General features: G+C 38.2%; 1 long non-coding RNA gene across 1 annotated transcript in view; it reads right to left on the minus strand.

The window, feature by feature from the left end:
* Positions 1 to 22,997, minus strand: part of LOC149083520 (uncharacterized) — a 67,766-nt gene that overhangs the window by 16,155 nt on the left and 28,614 nt on the right. The window contains exon 2 of the long non-coding RNA XR_016192901.1: positions 13,452 to 13,540. This is a non-coding gene — a long non-coding RNA (uncharacterized LOC149083520). The remainder of the gene's footprint in view (positions 1 to 13,451; positions 13,541 to 22,997) is intronic.

Raw genomic sequence — 22,997 nt, forward strand, 5'->3', positions numbered from 1 at the left:
ACAGATCGCTTAGGTGTCCCGTGGTACGGTTACAGAACATTTAAGCGGCCCGAACATTTTCAGATCACTTAAATGACCCGGGACACAGTTCCACAACACTTAAGCGATCCGTGACACATTTAGAGTTCCCTTGAGTGGCATGTGGCGTAGTTTTAGAGCACTTAAGCGGTCCCCAGTGCGGTTCTACATCACTCAAGTTACCCGCGGCACATTCTCAGATTGTTCAAGTGATCCACGGCATATAAACACGGCAGTTCCAGAGCACTTAAGCTGCCCGGACACATTTCCAGATCACTTGGATCCTCGAAACATTTAGAGATCACTAAAGTGGTTCTGTAGGGGACTTGTGAATGGGGAGGGAGCAGGAATGCTACTTAAGTGCCCACAAACTATCGCAAGGTTTTTCTGGTTTTTTGGCGCACCGATTCATAAAGGGTGGCTGATGACGTAAGCATCATCCAACCCCCCCCCCTCCCTTATCATCAAAAGTCAGCAAATCGGAAACACGTAATCGATGCTGACGTAATACTTGAATGGCCCCTAATTTGCAATTAAATGGCCCCGTTTACAGAGCACTGAGCTCAAAAGAGCCCTATTCTACTTCATCTTGGAGTAACACAATATTACATTAAAATAAGGCGTAAAATGATAATATTATATATTAAATATATATATAATAAATAAATAATATATTAAATAATATATATTAAATAGGAAGAAAGTACAGACCAGACCGGAATTGAATTTTGGCTGATTCCCAGCCCTATGGGCCGCCTGTCAGCATACAAACTAGCCAAGAAGGCCTATGAAGAAGGGAAAGTATATATTGTTTGTGTATAGAATTGTGTTGTGCATGTATGTGTTTGATAGAAAAAAGTCCAATCGGTCATGGTCTGTCTGTCTCCCTTAACACATTCAATGCCGCCACAACATACTCAACATGGGTGGAAAGGGGAAGAAAAACCCCACATGGGTGTCGCGACGCAAAAAAACCCGTCAATTTTTATCATCAAAAATTCATGTTCAAAATAGCAAGAATGAAAGTTCTGCTCAAGTATTCAGTGCAGTGCCTTCAGAATATACAAGTTGTATATACATATTTTTTAAACAAATCAAAAATTCTGCCACGTCAAGGGCGTAGCCAGGGGGGGGGGACTTGGGGGGTCTGGTCCCCCCCCCCCCGAAATGTGAGAAAATGACCGAAAAAAGGGAAAAAGATGGCCAAATCCATTGTTCTGTCACTTTGGTCCCCCCCCCCGAAATGAAAGTGGTCCCCCCCCCCCCGAACGAAATTTCTGGCTACGCCCCTGTGCCACACAATCCGGTTTGCAAGTTCAACTCTCATCATTCATTTTTTCCCCCTTAAAAGTTCCATTAACATGTAATTATATGTGGTTAAGGACAACAGTATATGCGGTTAAATATGGCTAAATGTTGATAAAAGTTCTATCGCAACACAAAAATTCAAATGGATGTACTCGCAGGTATTTTCAATTTACAGTATATATACAATATTTACAAAATTTCCCATATCAGAGAAGAATAAAAATGACTTATAGCAATTCCCAGTCTAAGTGCCTAGGTCTCCTGTTATCTGCCTAGGTCTCCTGTTATCTGCCTAGGTCTCCTATATTTCTTTCGGATCCCTATGTCGTAATTCACTATTTCTTTAAGATGTTCAAAATCTGAATTTAGCATTCTATCGAATTGATCAGAGTTTAATTGTTCGATGTATGTAAATATATGTGGGATATTCAAATCAGTTCTTATGTTAACTGCTCTTACATACCAAGGTGCACCCACAAATCTTCTCAGGATTTTGTTTTGAGTAACTTGTAATTTTTTAATATTTGTTTTACAAGCCTGGGTCCACGCAGGTGATGCATATAGCATTGTTGGTCTTAAAATTGACTTGTAAAGAATTGTTTTGTTTTTCAATGTGAGTTTAGCTTGGGGGGAAAGTTATTCGATTTAACATTCCCAGAACTCTTTGTTTTGTTGCTGACATGATCGATGTGATCTGTAAATGATAAATTTTTGTTTAATATGCAACCTAGGTATTTAATTTTTCTTTCTGGCCTTAGTATTTGGTTACCTATGTATAAGCGCCTATCAGGCAATTTGCGTCTCCTAGTGAACCAAATAAATTTGCACTTTTCAAAATTTAACTGTATTGCTGTGTGTTCACACCAATCCTCGATTTCATCAATTGTTTCTTGGAGATTATTGTATGCTTGGTTAGCGTCTCTACTGCTGCAAAGGACGGCACAGTCATCAGCGAAGAGAGATATTATTCCATTTTGAGGCGCTGGAATATTGTTGATATAAATCAAAAACAATTGGGGCCCCAAAACGCTTCCCTGTGGCACAGATGGACTTTATTGATGAAAGGGAGTCATTTATTTTGACTTGAAAAGTTCTTCCAAGCAGATATCTGTAAAAGAAAATGACCATATAAGGGGAAAAATTCAAGTCAATTAATTTTTCAAGAAGAGTTGCATAATCACATATCCAGACCAGACCAGAATTGAACTTTGAGCCGATTCCCAGTCCGCGAGGGCCAACTGCCGGCATAAAAACTGGCCAAGAAGACCTGTGAAGAAGAAAATGTGTACATGTTTGTAGATAGATATGTGTTTGCATGAATGTGTAGTGTATGTAAAAAGAACTGGTCAAATTGGTGAAAAGTCATGATCTGGCTATAAGCAGGCAAATGTCATCACAGTTCACAGAAGCAGGTCACACAATCTGCAGCTAGCAACATCTATTCGAAGTGGAATGGGGGAAAAAACATCACATGGGAGTAGGGACGCAAAAAACCCCAGCAATAACATCAAAAATGCAATACAGGTAATAAAGTTCTGTTTCAACTCGGTGCATCAGAAATTAATGGGGATTTACTATTGACAAATTTTATGTATAAGCAAAACAATCCAAGTGTCCAAACAATCCGGATATTATGCTGAGCTCACCTCAGCATAATATCCGGAAAATAACTGTTTCCTTGATATCTCTGGCTGAGAAAGAAGCCATCTATATCTCTCTAAGCCGTCCCACCCGGGGGCCATTTCCTGAAGTTAAGAGAGGCTACTAATGCCTCTACTTCAGCGCCTCACGACACAGTGCGTGAAATTAGGAAGGCAGATTCATGTGTCTCCAGTGGTGTAGATGGTAGCATGCTTGCCCGGTATGCAAGAGGCCTGGGTTCGAGTCCCGGCGGAGACGTGATGACTTTTCTTTCCGAGCTCACCTCAGCATAATATCCGGAAAATAACTGTTTCCTTGAAAACAATCCAAAGTTCAAAAAGAGTCTTCTCGCTCTTTTTTTTTTTTTTACACCTTTTTCAAATGTACATCATATGCAGGCCAAGTTCAATTGGGAAATATATGTGTATATACAAAATTCAATAATGAGAAGATACAGAGTATGTAAGTAATGTGAGAATTTATATATTAAAATAAATAATAAAATACATAAAATAGTATGAAATTCATAATACATATCATAAAATTAATGGGGATTTACTATTGATAAATTTTATGCAAGCAAAACAATCCAAAGTTCAAAAAGAACTTTGGATTGTTAACTTACTTTTTTTTTACACCTTTTTCAAATGTACATCATATGCAGGTCAAGTTCAATATGCAAGTTCAATTGGGAAATATGTGTGTATATACAAAATTCAATAATGAGAAGATACAAATCGAATAGATGCGAATAAATGTCAAAAGTGGATAGATACATAGTATGCAAGTAATGTGAGTATATACAATTGAATGAGAGAATTTATGTATTAAAATAGTATGTATACAATGAGATTTGTAGAAGAAAGCATCTTTACAAATTCTCCCATGTAAGGCGGCCAATTTGTTTGGGCCTCCTATATTTCCTTAAGCAGTCAGCATCATAGTCAACAATTTCCCTCAGATGTTCGAATTGGGAACTAAACATTCGCTCGAATTGATCATTGTTTAATTTCTTAATGTATGTGAATATGTGAGGTATGTCCAAGTCTTGTCTGATGTTTATTCCACGAACAAACCAAGGGGCTCCAACAAATCTTCTGAGTATTTTGTTCTGCATAGTCTGTAGTTTTTTGATATTCGTTTTACAAGCATGCGCCCAAGCTGGCGAAGCATAGAGTAGAGTAGGCCTTATTATGGATTTAAAAAGAATAATTTTGTTCTTTAATGAAAGTTTTGCCTGTGGAAATGTGATGCGATTGAGCATACCCATAATTCTATTAGATTTGTTTATTACATGATCAATGTGTGAAGAGAAAGTAGATTTTTGTTGAGGAAAGAATCACATATTTGCTGCAGAAAATTATCTGATTTATCAGCTTGTCAATTAACATTAATGCTCCTGAAGCAGTATATAATATATTATCTTGAAAAATTATTACTAATTTAATATTTACAAAATATATACAGGGTAGGCAAAAAAGTCCGTTTAAACTTTAAAAATTCACAAAAACCGGAAACATAACCGAAACAAAAAAACAGTTTGCAGAGTTAGCATCGCTAGTTCACGCAAATGTTTTCAAGAAAGGAAAAACATTAACTCACAAAACAGCCGATAGGTAGCGCAAAAGTCAAAGAAAAGCAAATAATGAACAGAATGTCTCCAAATTATTTATTACAGCAGTATGTGTTCCGCATGACCACCACCACCACAACAGGGGATAACACATTGCAGGCGAGTCACAAATCCAGCAACGGCAGAGTGCAGCATGTCCACATACACGGTTTACAACGGTGAACTGGTTGTGGATTAGGAGCGAAAGTTCCACCGAAGTCACTCGTACTAGCTTCACCTATCGACAGTTTTTGAGGTTTTTTCCTGTCAAAAAAAAAATTACCGTGACCTAGCGAAGCTAATCCTGCAAACCGTTTTTCATTCCGGTTATTTTTCCTCTGTTTATTCATTTTTAAAGTTTCTACGGACTTTTTTCCCACCTTTAACTCTTCATTGTTCAAATCCCATGCTCTAACCACTGCACCGACTGGCACATCCACGCTGTGTACATGTGTGTACACAAGCGCGCACACACATTATTTCAAAAAATTCGGACATGTATGGAGTATGTTTGTAGGCCAGAGATGTTTCAGAAGCTCGCGAGCATCATAATTGGAGATCTTTCTCAGATGTTGGTGACTTGAATATATGATTAGATGAAAGATGGATGGCGGCACCTATTTTCTTTCGTTCAAACCAAACATGTCCCACGCCAACACCTATCAGGGCCCCCGGGCCAAATGATGTTTTTGAGGCCTTACCTGGAAGAAAATTCTCGAAAATTTCAGCTACTTCTCATTTTTATGAGGCCCCCTCTTCTCTTCAGGCATGGGCCCCCGGGCCCCATGCGTTAAGACGGCACTGCCTTCTATAGCAGACAGCCTCCGTGCGAAGCTCGCGACATCTCTGAAGTCGTCAATTTTACCCTGTAGCCATTGGATAAAGCAGGCCGACGTATGCGAAATCTTTCCGTTTTTTTTTTTTGTTGCAGTATATTCAATAACTATAGGTGAAATTATAGCCACTAGAATAACTCCTTATGAAGATGCCTCAGGTGAAATGAACGACTTCAATGACGTCACGAGCTTCACGCGGAGGCTTTCTGCTACAGAAGGTGTTGCCCAGGCGCTATCCAAATTTGTGCGACAATGAAAAATCACTCTAGCTTAGGATGCTTGATGAAAGTCGCTTTCCTTTCACTGAAACAGATGGCGCCGAAACAACAACTGGACTTTCATTGCTTATCCATTACTAGCATTGTTTGTGCGAGAGATTATTATTTTTTACTTCACAGCCACCCGTAGTCCTTTCAGACCCAAACATTAATTTTTTTTGGAATTTTCAAAAATGGTTCTGCATTTTTGACACTTAAGCAATGCATTAAAAACATAAACGTGAGCAAATCTTTATTTCTTTCAAATTAATTAATTAATTCTTTTTGTGAAGAAGTAATTCACTTCATTCGGATTTTTTCAGCCAAGATGATGCAAGGGATATTCCTATTCACGCACAATTTTTTCCAGAATTTTGCTGCTAAATTTCTAAGTACTAAATCACATTTTTTCCCCCGGAGGCTATTTCTCTTGTAAGCCATCTTAAAAAAACCCATGAGAGTTCAATTTCAAGTGCTGCCCTCTGATGAAAGCCCCACAGGTCATACCATGGCCCCCAAATCCTGAAGCGGGAGCCCCAGGCTTTGATCTTTTGCGGGCCCATGGTTAGACTTTTCATGGGCCCTTTCTGTAGTTAATTTGTAGCATGAAAAAGCAAAAAATGACGAGAACTGTCCCGGGCCCCAGGGCTAGAGCCCTGTCAGCCCCCCCCCCCTTTGTGGGGGCCATGGGTCATACTCACACCATATTTCCAACTCAAATCCTTCAAGTCTGAGCTTAACTCCGTGAGGTCAAAACGTAAAATTCTATAGTGAGAAAATAGCCGCTGTGGTGGTCGAGTGGTCATAGTGACGGACTCGCATCGCGGGTTCGAGCCCCACCGTCGCCACAGTGGTGGTCGGCTGAAGTTGGTTTTCTGTGGTTCCCAACTTCAAGGCGCAAAGGCGAGCCGATCCCCCCGTTAAAAAGTCTCGCCACAGAGAGCAACAGATCTACAAACAGTACAAATATTCAGTCACGACACATCACTCACTTCACTTCTGAGATATAGGTGGCAGCACTGAAAAATCATACACAACACTAGATACGCACTCAGACTGTTAAGTACACACACAATTACACTTCCGGCATAACTCGCTTGGTAGAAAATTGCCTATGGCGATAGACCTGAGTTGTGCTCGGTAAAAAAAAAAAAAAAGAGAGAAAATCAAGAGTGCAGCAGTCCTACAAACAGTACAAATATCAGTCACTACACATCACTCACTTCACTTCTGAGATATAGATGGCAGCACTGAAAAATCATACACAACACTAGATACGCACTCAGACTGTTAGGTACACACCCTTACAATTCCGGCACAACTCGCTTGGTAGTAAATTGCCTATGGCGATAGACCCGAGTTGTGCTCGGTTTGAAAAAAAAAGAAGAGAAAATCAACCCACACATTTGTGGCACCACGATCTGCAAGAGTTACAAGTAAGCCGCGGGGCCTGGTGCGGAAATTATAGCGGGGTCCTGTCGCGGGCGGAAGATGCTTGGGTTTGAAAGAAAGAGATATTGATAGGTCTCCCCGGAGCATATGTAACAACACATCCACGGAAAGCCCAGACGGAAAGACCTACCAGCACTCGCACTTTTAACTATTTGCTCTATAGGCCTGTACTAAATATTGTACTGCACTAAGAACGAACCGAACACGACCAGGTTCTGTCGCCAGATGCATTTACAATGATTCAATTTGGCATGTTTGAGAATAGGATATTGCGGAATTATTTACTAAAATCAGGGGGGGGGGTGGCATTACGAATTGCCTTATACGTGTTTATAAAAGAAACAATTAGGAAAAATCCAATGGAATGTGGATTACTGCATTGGTTTATAAATCAGATTACTGCCGGAGGAAGTCCTTCACTGACGGTTTAGTGCACCAACCCCATGTTGAGGTGTTTCTTTCTTGTCTCTGTTCCGCGCCAGCGTTTATAGGGCTACGGGTCGAACGCTATTCGTGATTTTCTTACCGCTTCGATCGATTGAGTATGCATAAAAGTGAGTGTTGCCATTCGAGTTTTCCGAAATTTGACTGCTCTGACAGTAATAAGATCTATTCCATACTTTCTATTTTGGTTTTTATTCTCGAACGCTTTTCCTGTGAAAAACCTACATCTCTCTCTCGAATTTGATTCTCATTGATTGATTTTTTTTGTGCCCGCTAGATGCTGTTGCATCTCCTGTATCGGTAAAGTTATTTCATGGCCAACCTGTACTTTAATATGTACATGGTGAGCTGGAGGCAAGCATGAATTTTAAAGCCGCTCTCCAACTTTAATGTTGAAAGAGTGGTTGTGGTCGCTCCCCGCCTTCTACAATTGTGACCTTGATTGGTTTTGGAGGCGAATATATCCATCCTTCAGAATCTTCACGTAGTTGGAATTCTCTTGTTCTTCTTGAAGATAGCTACTTCTAGAGAGAGGATAACCTCTTCCCCTCACGAATCTCCCAATACGACAATTAAGAACCAGAAAGGCGGAAAACGACTGCAAAATAATTGTTCAATATCTCACACTGCCATAATCGGATAAATGCGAGTTTCACATCCAATTGCAATCGATAAATTACGTCTTCGACGTTTTTCCTTGTTTATCGAATCCGTTGCCATACTATTGTGATATTTTGTGTTATTTGCAGCACGTCAGGAAAACAAAAATGTGATCACCATATTACCACAAAAAGATTCTGTAGGATGTCCTTGGCTGTTATCGGAGCCACTGAAGAGATATCACGTATATATAATAACACTATAAAGACGATATTTATTTCGGTTGAAGCAGCGACTGCGGGAAATAATCGGGTGGCGAGTTTTTCCTCGTGTATATTATGAAAGGAATCCACTTGAGAGGTTCGCGAGGCCCCGTAAAGTAGAGAAGAATCACTTAAAATACTTCACTAATCATCGAGCGACACGTGACCGTAGAGGCAGGAGAAGGCTCTTGTTCCTGTATCGGAATGGGTACTTGAAGACTTTACTTTAAGCCACGCTGTATGTGCTGAAATATGAGGTAATCGAAAAATCACTGGTTTCTTTATTATCTCAGTCGAAACATGGATTGGGTTTCGGCTTTTGTTGGAGAGAGAGAGTTATAACATCGCACAACTCCTAGGTCCAGTGTGGTATTGAGTGGCGGGGTGGTAAGATGCTCGTCTACCGACGTGAAGGTTGCCGCCAGGTTCGAACAGCGGGGCTATTAGATAACAAGATATTTTCCCTTACGAGCTAATTTTTAACTAGATATTTTCTCTAACGGGCCAATCATAGATGGCACCTTCATTTCCAACCCAAGGAGCAGTAAATTTCAGTATTGTGATATGGCTGGAGTTGATGTGTGGTGGAGGATTATGGTACTGAGGACACTTTTTGTGAAAACATTAGAACAAGCATTTTCAACCTTTGCTCTCTAGCAACATTGCGCTCGCTGAAGCATCAAGAGTGCTCAATCCTTGTTCCCGACTTGGTACAAGGATTGAGCAACAAATTTTCGCTTATTGAACCATTTAAGTTACACTAACGGATTTAGTTTAATTTAATAGCCTACACTCTCTTCTAAATTTTGCGGATTGCCGATCGAAGTTATTTCAGATTTATAAATTTATCACCCTATGTACAAATACAACGCCACAACACGCAAAATGCCCAACGAGGTGGCTGATAAAAAGATGCCCATAAAAATATGTGTAGAAGCCGTCTCAATTTAAAGAGAAATATATCCATTTGGCAAATCTAAAAACCCTGAACCGATGGGTCGCAACAACTGTTTAGGCCAGGCTCACACCGGAACGGTATACAGTATACGTATAGATACGTAAATTTCGCAAAAAAGAATTCGAAATTTCGCAAAAAAAAAGCTTTAAAATCAGAAATTTCGCATTTATTTGCAGCAACGAATTTCAAATGACAAATTTGATATTCATTACTGGAAAGTGTTAAAGCACTTAATTGAGAAATCTAACATTGCAATAATAATATATCTCTTTCTCCTATTCTCCTAAATTAACCTTATTTTTTCAAATGTTCTTTATAGCGTCTTTTTCCGAAATTCGAAAAAGTTGCATATACAGTCGAGTATACTTATAACATAATCCGGATACAACACTTACCGTGGATAATACGGTTGTGAAATCCTTAAAATTTGGCCCATTCACGTCTATATATTTTTACCTGTTATAACATACCCTGCTTAAAGCATACACTGTGGATATAACAAACCAAAAGAATTATCTTAACCAAGAAAGTAATCCGTATATAGCATGTTGCAAAAAAAAAAAAACTGGAAAAATCCCTAGGAGCTATGTTATAACCTTATAACCGAACTCGACTGTATTCACATCTAACACAATGTCAGAGGGAAAGAAGTGACGCTTGTGGTGTCCCCTCTCACGCACACTCACACGTATTGACCCCGAATCGAATTTCAGCATTTATTCGTTGAAATTGGCAAATTTCGCATTTATCGCATATATTTCGTAAATTTCGCATTTATCGTGGTTATTTCGGAAATACGAAATTTACGTTTCCCTAAGTATACGACAAGCGATACTATCGTGGCATCGGACCGTATTAGTTAAAAACATAAATTAAAACTCTAGGATCCTTTTCTTTTGATTTTTAATTACAAAGGGTGCTCGTGAGACAAAATAGATTGAAGATCCTGCCTTAAAAGTTCGACTGAAATTGTAACGAGGTTATTTGTATGGTTACTTTGGAAGTTTCGGGATTATACTATTTTACCGCACACAATTCCAGTCATATATCGCCATACGGCAATTTCCAACCAGTGGAGTTGGGTGGGAAATGAAGTTCTCGTAAGGGGAAACAAGTTTCACCATATGTTCCAGACGTGTTTCGAAGCACCAACGCCAAATTTTTGAATCGTCAGCCCCGCTTAAACGGATATCAACGGCATACAATATCCGATTAATCCTACTGCACTGTTCGGGGTCTATTCGACTCGAAACGAAGTTTGTATCGTTATTAGATAATTGTCTGTCAAGGAATTTTTATGATTTTTTTTTTCTGACTTTATGAGCTACTACCTCAAATTTACAAGGATGATGCATTTTTGAAATATTTTTATCCTTTCTTAATAATTTTCGTTTCTTATCTTTGTTACGTTCTGATCAATATGGCCAGAATAAGATTTCTTTCAAAGGCCTTGTGTGAAAGCTCTTTTTATGTATTAATTTTAGAGACTTATGGGTATCTGGGCTTCCTTTGAACACCATTGAAGCATGGCGTTCCCCAACCAGTCATCCGTGGAACCCTAGGATTCCATGTGACTTCACTAGGGGGCCGTTCAAGTATTACGTAAGGAAATTTTTAGCCATTTTTGACTCCTCCCCCTTGTCAGCAAAATTTCGTCATCAGCTCTGCCCCTCTGAATCCTAACTCACATTTTCATAAAGGGTGGTTGATGACGCAAGCATTATCCAAACCCCCCCCCCTCCCCGTCATCAAAAGTCAGCAAATCGGAAACCCCCTGCCCCCCCTCCCCCCCATCGATGATGACGTAATCCTTGAACGGCTCCTAGCGGTTCAAAGAGAAACAGTATGGAACAGCAGGGAAAATCAGTTTTAGATACTTAAGTCTCTAGACTATGTTCTAGCTTCGTAGGGGTTCCCTCAAACATTTCTCCTACACTTTTGGTACTCCCTATAACACGAACTTTATTTGAGAGGTTCTCCCTGAACAAAAATGTTGAAAAACACTTTCAAGTCTTACAATAAATGAAAGTGTGGAGGAAGCACAGAGTTTAAGAAAAAAGCTTTCTGTTTGCTCCGATTTTCTGCGAAAACGTTTCCCAACGCTCTTATACATTACTTCAGGGAATTATAGAGAATCATTCAGCTAGTAGACATTTCAAATAGTTATTTCTCAAATCCAAATCGAAGCTTTCACCGATGTATAAAATTAAAAATGAGAAATCTTTTGAAAGAATCACATAGAAAAGGATCTATGTCTGCACTCAAAAATCATAGGAGGTATCGAAAATAATGTTTCTGATGCTGATTTATACAATATATGGTAAAGAGATTAAATTTTTAAGTTCTACTTGCTTTTATACTTGCTTCAGTATTTTAACTATTTCGTGGAGAAGCAAATGCTAAAACTATGGTATAAAAGTTACAGGTTTCAGAAAATTGTCTTGAAATCTTCTGTATGATATCTCAAGTGGATGCTTTGATAAAAGTGTCATGAAATTAGGCGCAGCGCCATTCCCCCCCCCCCACATCCTGAAGCAGGGCCCCTAGGCTGGGATCTTTCATCGGGCCCCTTTATGAAGAATTTATAGCGTGAAAAAACAAAAAAAAAATGATAAAAATCATCCCGGGCCCCAGGGCTGGAGCCTTGCCAGCCCACCCCTTGTGGGGATCATGCGCAGCGCGCACACATACATATTGGATCAGCTGCAGCTCTAAATAATTTTGTGGTAAAATCGAATAGAGAACTTTCGCGGGATTGTAATATATCCTGAGAAAATTTCTAGTTGCTCTTCTGACGGAGATCAGTATTTAGAGATCTTTTTGGTGGGGCGTGACCTAAAAAAAATCAGATATCACTGGTCTAAGTGCATCATGTTGGAGATACAATATTTCATTTTCTCAAACAATACTTGTAAACAGCTGTAGTTTGAGAACTTATTTCCACAATATATACACGATGTGAAATAGAGGTCAGCAGAGGAGTCAAGACACACCAGCTCCTCTGAATATACACCATGATATAGGACTTTCATACTGAAACAAAGGTCACTAGAGTGAGACACAATCCAAACAGACCACCTCGAGAATTCCCATAAACACCTTTAGTCACTTTTCAACGCCATTTTTCACTTGCGATGGACAAAGGTCCTTTTATGGTCCGCCACAAATCGTAAACGTTCTTCTTGTTGTTTTTTTTTTTCTCCCATACAGCGTAATAAATTACCGAAGACGGGCCCACAGACATTGGCGAAATCCAAACAGAACTCATAAATATTCCTCACCGAGTGAGATATTTTGTCACTTTGACCGAACGTAATTCAAATTGTTGTTCTTTCTGCTCTCATCGCGGGAATCAAAACTCGAACAATAAAAAAGTGCCCCTGGAAATAGAGCAATTTCCTTTGCCCCCCCCCCCCGGGCTACAAACAACGCGTAAACTGTAAGATATATATTTTTACCACGGGGTATGTACGAACTAGAAGCCAGAGAGTAGGAAGCTGGGGCAAGTGGTTATGATTTTTATTGCGCTTGCCATGTGTGCAAAAGTGACACCGGAGATGCATATTATTGGGCCTGTGTTTTTTCTGGGGTCGGAAGCCCCATCGCGTATTTTATATTGCTCTTCTCCTTCCTGGAAATTGTGCTTGTTCAGCTGAGGGAATAGATCATTTTCCGCCCTTGTGGCCGCTGTAAATCTCGCATGTTGGAACATGGAATATTTCGGCTATGACTATATTTTTGCAAGATTGGTACATGATAACATGAGATATTCGTGTATTAAAATATCATGCAATAATGTGGGGATCGAATCAAGGCCGCACTGTAAAAGTTTTGTAAAAGTACTTTTATAAAACTTGAAAAATTCAACCAGTAAGGTTATCGATTGCATTTGCTCGAATGTAACCTATGAGCTTTATTGGTTGGATTTTTAAAAAGAACGTTTAAAAAAGAAGTTTTATAAAAGAACGTTTATCAAACTTTTATAGTGTAATACTGGCCTAAGAAACGAAAATTGATCACACACATAATAACGATATCATTTGGGAATTTTTTTATACTTACCAAACCCGCAAATTACACTAGGGCGGTGGTGCCCAAAGTGTGCGTCACGACCTCCTGGGCGAGAGAGGAGAGGAGAATCGCGAGAGATCCTTCAAAATAAAAACGTCCAAATAAGATAAAATATGTCAAAACTAAACCAAAAACATGTCAAAACTAAACCAAAAACATGTCAAAACTAAACCAAAAACATGTCAAAACTAAACCAAAAACATGTCAAAACTAAACCAAAAACATGTCAAAACTAAACCAAAAACATGTCAAAACTAAACCAAAAACATGTCAAAACTAAACCAAAAACATGTCAAAACTAAAAAATGCCTTTATTCCGCTGAGCTAATCACCATGTATCATACAATGCAATTTTATCAAATTCTATTGGTACAATATATCAAGTTGATACTTTTACAGGGTGGCTCAGAGAGAAAATAACCCCGATTTCAAAATTTTATATTTCTTAAAAATTGAAGACACAGAATATGATAAGTAGAGCCTGGAAGTTCAAGCAAAAATGCCACAAACGTCTTTTTTGTTGCATATTTTCAAACATTTTTTTTTTTTTGTAAAAATGCCTTTTTTTGAATTTTCCCTGCCGTCAATGCGTATTTCGATATTGTTGTATGTTGTTTAGGAGTCATTCAAATATTACGTCAGCATCGAGGGTGGGGAGGGGGTTTCGGAACGCTGACTTTTGATGACAAGGGGGAGGGGGTTTGAAGGTTGCTTATACGTCATCAACCACCCCTTTTTGAAGGCATGAAATATTCTAAGCTGCTGACAGGGGAGGGGGGAGGTCAGTGTTTTGTTGACTTTTGCTGACAAGGGGGGGAGGGGATCAAAAATGGCTGAAAATCTGCTTACGTAATACTTGAATGGCCTCTTATTCGTAAATTTTAGAGGCCCCGTGTTCTGTAGAACTTGAATGTTTTCAGCATTGAGAGCTTCAAAAGAATATATATATATATTTTTAATTCTCAACCTTTAGTATCAAGGGGCTCGGTCGATTGTTCCCCCGACGAAAGAGGTTTCGATTTTGAACGTGTTCCCGAAACAAGTCGGTTGCCCCCCTTGTTTGATTTTCTTCATTGTAGGTCAGTGTTTCTCAACACTTTTCTGAAAACAAGGAGCAGTAAAATGTCTGAAACAAATTGACGGACTACTTGCGTCCCGTATTACGAGACAATCCTGTAATTTTCGTTGTTCGATATTATATTATACTACGTTATACAATTATTCCGTTTTTTTCAATGATACATATTTGAATTTGTGATATCTTATGCAGTGAACACACGGTGTTTTCATAATATAAATTATATTAAAGTAATTACGGCAAAAATTATGAATATTCATCTCAGATATTCGTCAGTTTGATATTTCGTCCACAATGTTTTTGGAATTTTAATTACAAATACAAATACAACGCCACAACAGGCAAATTGCCCAACGAGGTGGCTGACTTAAGAACATCATGGATCCCCGAGCCCTACCTACTAATGGTACACCACACCCCTCCCCCCGCGGAACCCCCCAACGAATCGGTACATGCGGGAATGTGCGTGTACGTGTAGTGAAACCTGACGTGAAGTTTTGTTGTTTCTCTGTAATGTTTGTTACGTGTAGTGCTGCCATCTACCACAAGTTTTTCTAACTATGAGTGAAGTGTTATGATTGAATGATTTATCGTTGTAGGACTGTTGCTCTCTGTGGCGAGACTTTTTAACTGGGAGATCGGCTCGCATTTGCGTCTTGAAGTTGGGAACCACAGAAAACCAACTTCAGCCGACCACCACTGTGGGGTTCGAACCCGGATCCTCGCATCGCGAGTCCGTCACTATAACCACTCGACCACCACAGCGGCAAATTAATTCACTGGTCCCTTCATGAGGCATCTATAGTGTGAGAAAACAAAATATGAGAATCATCCCGGGCCCTGTCAGCTCCGCCCTTGTTGGGGGGGCCATGAAATATACTGGAACAGGGGCTGCTACAGAATTTTGAGACCCCCCCCCCCCGCAATATGGGCGTGATGGCCTGCTGTTAAATATTTCATCAAATAATTGAACACATAAAAATTTTCTTCAATTAATGTAATTGAAACTCAATTATGATTTTATACATGAATTATTCAATTTTTGAATGACAATCGAATGAATTGGAACCGGCGTTGTTCCAACGTGGCACCTATAGTAGCGATAACAGCAAAATAACGATCGACCGTGTTGGATGAAAAAAAAGTTAATTAATTAATTATAAAATTTAACAATTAGTGTTTGAATTTAATTGAGAAATAAATTCAACACATACCTGTAAAGAATCAAAAATCCTCGCGCTAAAAAAATGAAAACAAACACCACGGCCACAAACAAACAAACTCGATTACGATTGGAGGGTGATTGTGTCTACTTGTTTTTGATGGTAATTGACGATGTCCCATATCTTACGGATTACTACTTAACCGAACTTTTAATTTTTCTCAATGAAATGTGGTCATCATATCATTTCAGAATTTTTTCGTGAGAGAGAGAACGAAATACATTTTTGTTTACTGAGATTTTTGTAGCAACCCTTTATTTCCACACCATTCAACAAGTTTATTAGTAATTCGAAAATTGTATTTGAAGCAATAAATTGCGATTTTTCGGCAAAATTTAGTGAATGACATCCCGTATTTAGGATCGCTATTTCCTGCATTCTCCTCAATGATGTATGGTGAGGTAATAAGGCATAATTGAATGATAATTGGGTGTATAATTTTACTAAATCCGCCTGCGGACCACTTCTGACATCGTCGTGGACCAGAGCTTGAGAAACACTGTTTTAGGTGATGGAATGGTAGTGGGGATTTTGAAACTTCTCAAACATGTTATTTGTGTACTTGTTATTTAATCACATGTAAAAATTATGTTTAATTTGGTTTAGAAATTGAAAGAGTTATCACAAAAAAATGTGTTGATTCGCTTTCCAGGGAAAAAAAGTTTTTAGCTGGCGTTATCTGCTGTCGAATAGAAACATTAATTTTTAATTAATGCATATTATAATAATAACGTAACAATAATAATGAGATCACCCCGTATTTCCAAAAGATCTTGACGATCTGTCCAGGGAATTTGTTAGTGTGTTAGTAGACATCCATGCCCGTACAGGAAATATGTTCATCTCTTATTTTACCAAAATTTATGTTTAAAAAGTTATTTTTTATACAAAATTTATTATAGTTGAACTCAATTATAGGAAAATTTGATGCAGTCAGATATCGTTAATATAATTTTTAATTATTATTGTGGCCGCTGGACAATTTTTTTCATTTCGAACGATGTTTCTTTTGCTTTCCTGTAATAACGGGACAAAATTGATCGACAGGGGCAGAGGGCATGTAAAAATTTCGGCCGGGTGTACATTTTTATATGCCTATAAATTCGCTTTGTTCGATGCATAAATTTACCAAAAAAACACTGTATATTCCTAATCTTTAACGCTGATATTTTCGGAATGACGAGAACTGATTTCAACTTTTATGATTCCCCACAAAGATATCCCACGTTTTTATTTTGGAGTCATTTGTATACAGTGGATCCCGCTTATAAAGTTCCCACTGTACATTTGTCTGCTTGGTACGACTTCTTTTCGAGGTCATAACTTTCATTAATACTCATCGAAATTCCCCGTTTAAAACGTTTTATCGCTTACAAAGGTTTTTTATTCCACGATTATTTTTGAAAAAAAAAAGAAAAACATTACAAGCCATATCCACTACTATTAACCCCACATGTACCTCGTCGATATTCCTCTGCGGAACTTCTAACGAATTGGTCCATGTTGGAATGTGCGTGTCCGTATTGTGAACCTAACGTGAAGCTTGTTTCTGTGTAATGCTTGTTATAGTGCTGCCATCTACCACATATTTTTCGTATCCACTGCATTATTTGTCTCGAAATTATCTTCCGGTTCGTGATTATGAACCCTAATCCCGAATTGTAAATTTCTTGTACCATTTTCACCGGCATAGATTCACATTTTGGGATATTATTTTTCTATATACAGGGTGCATAGGTAATAGGGCGTATGGCAGTTTACCGGCGAACGGTTGATAATAGAGGCATTTTTCCAATTAGAAAAAGTATCTAAATAATGTATATAGTACTCAGATATATCATGCATATTGCAAGGAATTGTATAGTTACTAAAACAAAAAATAAAAACTTTTTATACCGTCCTCGTATGCCCAAAAACCCAATTAGAAAGTTGATGTCCTGTCTGTCCTGATGCCAACTAAAAAAATGCTACGTTTCCTTTTCCAAAAGCGATGTGCACTGAGATATTAGAATTCCGAAAAACGTATGAAAGTTGGTGAGAAAACAACATTAATTGCGGGAGAACCCGTGGAACTTTTTCAGATTCCACCAGGGCAAAAATTTTCTAATTTGGTTTTTGGACACACGGGGCTGTATAAAAATTTATTTTTATTTATTTCAATAAATATACAACCCCTTGCATCATATATATGAGTACTACATGCTATTTGGATACTTTTTCCCAACTGAAAGTATACCTCTATTATATCAACAGTTCACCGGTAAAGCGCTATACGCCCTGTTTACCTACGCACCCTGTATATTTTCTATACTTTTATTCTTTATTTCCACATCAATTATTATAATCAATCATTGAAAAGCAGATTCAACGGGTGCAGTCAGTTTTTAGAAAGTTTTCGGATCCTTAATATCACAGTTTAATTAGTTTATTCTTCTCTAGTTCCTTTTCTCCCTCAATTATGAAGTTTCAATAATTCTTTTAATGCCTATGTTAGACATTTTCATTGCACCTTTTCCTGCATCTTTTGACTGTTTTTAGTGATTACAACTGCGGGCTCTAGTGATAAGTATGTGTGAATATAAGGGGGAAATTCGTTTTCGTTTTATGAACAATTTCCGTTAATGGTCGATTTCAAGTGTAAAATCGCTTTCGAATCAGATGATTCTTTCTTAATCACTCCCGTATACGAAAATCAAGGAGAGAGTATACACCTGGCTACACTTCCATTTTGTGTAAGGAACACCAAATACATCAAAAAATAATAATAATAAATAAAATAAATATTTATATAATACTTAAAAAGTATTTAATGTCGTTAAAAGTCAATATCGTCTAATTAAAGCCGAAACCAGCGCTATGAAAACTGCTTTCGAAATAACACATTTAGACGAAAACCGGGACAAATGGTCAGCCTATGTAGAGTGTCGCTGATAAATTTCTTGGTCAAAAAGGGGGGGGGCGTGCACGCTTAAAAAAGTTTAGGAACCACTGCACTAGAGTATTATGCATAATAACCGGTGAAAGCGATCATTTTTTAGCAGTCATCCAATTCTTCAACGACACTCGGGTATAGTACAAAATCGCCACGCAGTAAAAGTGATAAATTTATCAAGCTTGCTGAGACGATTGGCGATTATGCATAATAACCGATTCATCCTATTTAAAGTAGCAAATATATTCACCAAAGTGTCAATTTCAGACTCATTTCGATGACGTAGATTTCAGTTTCTGATCCGAAGCGGTTATAAATTATTGTTTTATACATGAAACCTGAGCTGAGAGGAAAGTATGTGATTGCCATCACCGAATGTTTTTTCAAACATTTTTTTTTTTGTTGCATGAACATGTATGTCCGTGAAAGAAGCTTGGGAATTCACGCGGAGAGGCGCCACGCGGCGCCCGAACCGCCTCTCGACCGTAACTCGGGCTTTCGAATCGAACCCACGGTAACCGCCCGTCGAGCCGCCGACAAAGAAGCGACTTTGTAAGCGGCCATGTAATTAATTCAACATTAATGTTAACGGACCCGTAACATGTCGTTCTCCCGGAACCGTGCCAGAACATAAATATTCATCCTCACACCATGCTCATGCCGCGAAACAACATACATTAAAAAAAAATAATAATAAAATACGCTCGTCGTAAATGTATTCAAGTAAATACCGAGTATAATATTTAGCATGTTGCCAGCGTTCATAAATCTTTAATTTTCAGTCATGTCCGACATGATTATTGCGAAGGAATATGCTTCGATTTTTGGTTTTCTAAAATGATTAATATTGTAACACACTACATACATGTAATGAGATAAAAAATTTGCATATTTTTTGTGAATTTGGAATTTTTTTAAAAAATAAATGTTTTCAACATGAACATGTCATATGTATTGGAATAATGACTGTAAACATTAATCAACAATGTCCTTTGCGTGAAACGATTCGTGGATTAAACAATGACTTGTCAATAATTATTGAAACAAAAATTATTTCTTGATAATTCTAAAAACACTATTTTCTCGATAATACTCTCACGATGTATAACAATGATTTCTCAATAGTCTGGGAGTATAGCAATGTTATATTCGGAATCACATTTCGCGGTAGTATTGTGAAACAAAAATAATCTGTTAATAATGCTCGAAGTTACAATCATTTCTCAACAATGTTCTGAAAAACAATGATTTTTAAAAAATTCTTGATACGCAGAACTTGATTTGTAATTAGTTGTAGAAATAACGATGACTTTATTAATGGCGGAAAATATAAAAATGTTTTTCCAATAATGTTCGGAGTATTGACAACTTTTCGATCATTTCCGCAACAAAAATTTCTCGAAAATGATTCACAGTGAAATATTCCAACAATGATTTGTCGGTAACAGTCTCAATACATTAATGAAGTAACAATGGCAAGTGTAACACTGGCTTGTCAATAATGCACAAATTTGAACCGAGTTATCAATAATGCTCGGAATAACAATGACGGCAATATTTCTAGGAGTAACAATGACTTGCCAACATTTCTAGGAGTAACAATGACTTGCCAACATTTCTAGGAGTGACGATGACTTGCCAACATTTCTAGGAGTAACAATGACTTGCCAATAATGCTCGGAATTGAACTGACTTGTCAATAATGACGGAGTTAAACTAACTTGTCAATAATGCTCAGACTAAACTGACGTGTCAATAATGTTCGAAGTAATAGTGACTTGTCAATAATGTTCAGAGTAATAATGATTTATCAATGATGCTCGAAACAAAAATGATTTCTCGCTAATACTTGGTGTAAAATGATTTCTCAATAATGCTTGATGTATGAATGATTTCTCAATACTGCTTGATGTATGAATGATTTCTCAATAATGATTGATGTATGAATGATTTCTCAATAATGCTTGATGTATGAATGATTTCTCAATAATTCTTGATGTACGAATGATTTCATTATAATTATTTCCCAATAACAGCCATCAAATTCTCCACAACACTCAAAACAAAAAAGTAATTTTTCACTAATAGTTGGAACCCAAATAATTTCTCAACAATGGTAGAAGCCAAAAAACATTCTCAATAAAGCTCTGGTTCCCTTTCTAAAATATAACCCATTTCTAAACGCGAGAAAACACAATATCTTTTCTCAAACTCTAAAATAACAATGAATTTTAAAATAATGCTCGCGAAACAAAATACATTCCCAAAAATTATTACAACAAATGCCGCTCCCTTCACTTCCATCCACAGCTAAAAGAAAATAATCAACAATACCAATTCCCAAACAGAAACATGAACATTTCTCCATCCATTTTCATGCCACAACCCATTTTCAACGCCGCTTCCGACCCATCACTCCCAACAATAATTTATTTATATATATATATATATTTTTTTTTTTTTTGCAACAATGCTCGTCATTGTGAGGGATAAAAATTATTGCTTGACCAATAAATATCTCCCAGCAGATGGACGTCAAAATATAAATCCGTGTAATCTTCTCATATCCAAACGCAACAACGTAAAAATACCATTAGCAAAATGGGCCCTAAAACACACACATGAAATTACACTAAATTATTGCTCGTCCATAAAACTCAATTTTTTTTTTGTCTTACATGGGACATACACGAGAGAAGGGGGTAGGCCGGCCTAGTATGTGTGTGTGTGTATTATACATTAAAGAAGGCCGATATAACACAGTGGACTCCTGTGTAGAGGCGGCGAACATCAAAAGAACAACACACGGAGGATGTTCCTCAATGTCTGGTGGGAACATTCTTTTTAAGAGGATGTACCGAAAGGAGGCGCGTGGCCAGCAGATGTGCAACTCATGTTGATGGAAACTCTTAAAAGTTGAAAAAGAGAATGTTCTCCAACTTCCCAGGGGGTTGGCAGCGGGAACATACATTTTCTTGTTCTTTTAAGGACGATGGTATATTACATGGGAAGGAACATGTTCTTTACCTGTTCTGGTCTAGGTCTGATCCGTGGGTCTCCGCCTCATCAAATGAGATGAATTATGAGAAAGGAAGCGGCGTCTGTCACGTAAAATGTCCCTTGAAATGGATTTGATGGTGATTGTAGAGGAGGAGGAGGAGGAAATGTTGCCACATAAATTTCGGTAAATGGTCTCGGATGGAGAGACGCGATTGGTGGTGGTCGAGAGACCGAAACTGGGAGGTGATCATTTTGAGAGTTATTGTATTTTTTTTTGGTTCCGTGCGAGTAGCGTAAACGCGTGCATCGACGACTATTGTGGATAAACATTTTATAGAGCCTTTAATTTGGCCTAAAAATTATTTCAATATCTTGATGGAAAGAGTCAGTGATGGTGGCGAATTTTTGTGGGTCATACTTAGTTATTATCATCGTGCCACGTTATTTTATGTAGATCTCGTGTTTCTCATTAAGAGGAGGGTATTTCTGAGGATGACCAACGGTTTTGCTTTCAGTTGCGTGCGTAGGCGGAGATTGACTTGGAAGTCTGGGGGGGGGGGCACGATGATGATGTCAATTCATATATACATATATACATTAGATCAGTCGAATCCACCTTTGACGCTGGGGGGGCAATGCCCCCCCCCGTATCTCCACCCGTGGTTGCGTGCCTAGACCACTGAAAAAGCTATATTTTTGCTTCCAATTTCGCCATTCGACCACAGTGTGCATTTTCGGTTAAGTCCCAAAAGGACGTTCCTCAGGGGTCTGTTTTGGGTCCCGCGCTATTTCTAATTTATATAAATGACTTCTGTAAACTTTTTATTTTGAATTTGCCGACGACACAGCTATGTATTCAGAAGATGGCAATTTAACAAGTTTAATATTGAAGTTATATATATATTAAATATTAAGTTTAAAGTTGGCAACCCTTCCCCCGCCTCCTCCTACGACAACATCGAAAGCCTCTTGGCATGGGCCATCCGTTTAAAGGGTTTAGATTGACAGTAAACTTATTCAGCAATAACGGAGACGAAAACAGAATTCCCCAGAGCGTAATCGAGTAAATATGTATACCAAATGTGGATGGCGTTTGTTACCGAGAATCGCTACTTTACGATGAATCCTGTGTCGCCTCTCCTTTGGATTCAGGAATAGCATCGCGCGTGAAATAACACTGGCAAGAGGTCATAATGTTGGTTACGTCAACCGGATGTTTGGATCACGTGATTTCCCAAGGTGTCAAAGATCATCGAAACTAAAATAAGGATTTCCAAAAGTTTCCGAAGGCAAAAAACAAAGTT

This window comes from Pholcus phalangioides, unplaced genomic scaffold, assembly GCF_987345545.1.
Source record: "Pholcus phalangioides strain wild (caught in Gottingen) unplaced genomic scaffold, Ppha-v1.0 ptg000008l_1, whole genome shotgun sequence".
NCBI classification, from domain to species: Eukaryota; Metazoa; Arthropoda; class Arachnida; order Araneae; family Pholcidae; genus Pholcus; species Pholcus phalangioides.